This window comes from Lathyrus oleraceus, chromosome 3, assembly GCF_024323335.1.
Source record: "Lathyrus oleraceus cultivar Zhongwan6 chromosome 3, CAAS_Psat_ZW6_1.0, whole genome shotgun sequence".
Taxonomy (NCBI): domain Eukaryota; kingdom Viridiplantae; phylum Streptophyta; class Magnoliopsida; order Fabales; family Fabaceae; genus Lathyrus; species Lathyrus oleraceus.
In genome coordinates this window covers 318,664,528-318,667,648 of record NC_066581.1, presented here as the reverse complement: position 1 = coordinate 318,667,648, position 3,121 = coordinate 318,664,528, and positions in this window count along the sequence as shown.

Here is a 3,121-nt window from a genome sequence, read left to right as displayed (position 1 = left end):
AATCAAATTAAAGATGTCTACTTAAACTTTTATGTATGGAGTTGGAGCTAATTCAACTTTTATGAGCATGTGATATGAGTTTACATTATAGGTCACTTTTGACCCATACCATTGAACAAGTGATTTTTCCAAACTTCAAAAATGCATAACTCTATTATTGAAAATCCAAATGACATGAAATTTGGGACCATTTTGAAGGGATTTTAAATAGATACAACTATGATAAATACACTTTTCTCATTTGAAGCTCACATAAAAAGTTAAGCAAGGTGGAATATTGAGATATATGGCTTGACACTTAGAAAAAATTTCAACATGTTGAAATTTCCAAACTTCCACCTCAAAATTCATCATGATACAAGATTCAAATGGAAAAGTGTTGAACACTAAAGTTGTTCCTCTTGATCTAATCTTTCCAAAAAGTCCAAGTTCATCCATTTTGGACAAGAATTGAATAGGTTGCGCATGGCTTGAACATGGTATCCTCATTTGGCAAAGATCAAACTTCAAGTTTCCATGTACACTTGCCTTGCAATCTAAGTTGATTTCAGACTCTCTCACACTCATTTGTGGACCTAAAGCAATGATCTCATGGGCCTTTACACGCCCATGCACCCATGCATCATCCATTGACAATTTGGAAAGTCATTTGCCAAGAACATAGTTAAGAAGTTTGGTATGGATAATGCTAGGCACAAGAGGACTCCTGCTCCCACTCATCTGAAGTTGACCAAAGATGATGGAGGGCCTAGTGTTGATCAATGCCTGTATAGAAGCATGATAGGTAGTCTGCTGTACCTAACTGCAAGTAGACCTGACATTTCTTATGCAGTTGGAGTGTGTGCCAGATATCAAGCAGAGCCTAAGGTGAGCCACTTGAATCAAGTCAAACGGATTCTCAAGTACATCAATGGGACCTGTGACTATGGGATGCTGTATTCACATGGGTCTGAGCCTGTCCTATCTGGGTACTGTGATGCTGACTGGGCTGGGAGTGCTGATGACAGAAAAAGCACATCAGGTGGATGCTTCTTCTTAGGAGACAACCTCATATCTTGGTTCAGCAAGAAGCAGAATTGTGTTTCTCTGTCCACTGCAGAGGCTGAATACATAGCTGCTGGAAGCAGTTGTTCCCAACTGGTTTGGATGAAACAGATGCTCACTGAGTACAATGTCACTCAAAATGTCATGACATTGTTCTGTGATAATCTCAGTGCCATCAATATCTCCAAGAATCCCATCCAACACAGCAGGACCAAACATATTGACATTAGGCACCACTTCACCAGAGATCTGGTGGAAGACAAGGTGATCACTTTGGAACATGTAGCCACGGATCTTCAACTGGCTGACATATTTACAAAGGCTCTGGATGCTACTCAGTTTGAAAACTTAAGGAGCAAACTGGGAATATGTCTCTCTGAGACCTTATAGCAACCACTGATGGTTGGGATAAATTGTTTAATATCTCTGCCTATTAAACAATTTATACTAGGCCATGATTGGTCAACAGATCATAGCTATGCTACTTGCAACAAGGGTGGATACAAGAGGGTAAGGAGACACCCTACTGCGAGAAGGCCAATGTACCTGCAGGAGTTCAAGGATGCTGTTCATGCAGGAGTGGTTCTGGATGTCAGAAACAAAATCATGGCATCTGATATGGTGGTACCTACTGTAAAGCAAAAGTGGGTGATTACTTGATCAAAGCTGTGAAGCAAGATCAAGTGGATGATAACTTGGTTGAAACTGTGAAGTAAAACCAAGTCTGTAACTCTGTCGTTATTCTCTGGTTATGTTGTTGGCTTTGACAACATTTTTGACAAAAAGGGGGAGTAACCCCTGACAAACAGAGTGGGTCTCTACAACAGACTCTCATGACGACAGATTCCTCCCCTGCAGCGATTGTGTGTTGAAGTTTAGATTTAACTTCTGTATGTGTGTGCTGCTGTGTGAAGTTTTTATTTAACTTCCATGTGTGAGAGTGTGCTGCCACTCTGAGTGTATTAGCTAGTATTAATTCCTGCTAGGTGTGTGATTCCGCTGCTATGAACTCTGTTATGGGGATCAAAGTGTTTTAGCCAAAAATTTGCCAAAGGGGGAGTTTGTAGGTGTTTAATTGGCTGCATTATATGGTAAAACACTAGATGGTTACTAATGTCTTGACTGATGTCATGACATGTATGTGTGACTACATTGTAGTTACTGCAGGACTAGCTAACACAGGATTTATTGAATGTCAAACTGAATGTTGTGACATTCATACCTGTCAACAGATACTAAGGAATAGAACAGTAGGTGTTCTGTTAGAACTTAGTATTTATTTCCAGTCTGGTTATCAAGGAAAGACCAGACCTGGCATAAGGCCTACTGACTGAATGTCAAACTGGATGTTATGACATTCATCATTGACAACAGCTACTGAACATTAGACAGAGTGGTGTTCTGCTATACTTCAGCATGTAACTTAGTTTGTTATTCAAGAGAATAACAGAACTAACTGAAGGCCAAATGTGTAAATGTTAAGTTGGACACTTTGACATTTATTAATGTAAGCTGTTACTGTAGTATGGTCTTTTTGATCATGTACAGGTCAGCAAAATTGTACAGTCTGTTTTCTGGAAAAACAGACTCATCATATGGACCTTGATGTCAAGCTGAATGTCGTGACATTCATGCCTGACAGCATATGCTATATTGTAGGTTGTTCAGTTTTCTGTTTCAGCTTTTTCTCAGGCTATTCTTCAGGGATTCAACAACTGAGAGAAAATCCAGGAAATCAACAACCAAGCTACATTCAATGAACCTAACAAATAGCCTATTTGTTAGTAACCTAAATGTTGAATTTATGGGAACTCGCGTGACCTTAAATTCAGGAGAATACAGGTGCAAAAGCCCAGGGTACTGCAATATAAAAGGAAGGCGTTCCTTCATTCAGTTTCAGGGATTTTGAGGCGTGAAGATTTTGTGTGTCCATCATACTTCACTACTGTATTTTTGTGAGTCTTGTATTAGACGTATCTTGTAAGCCAAGCCATTATCAAGTAGATGATAGCTGTGGCATAGGGTGTTCATTGAGTTGTAAGTGTTGTGTCGCTCAAAGCTTTTAAGCGTGAGTGCT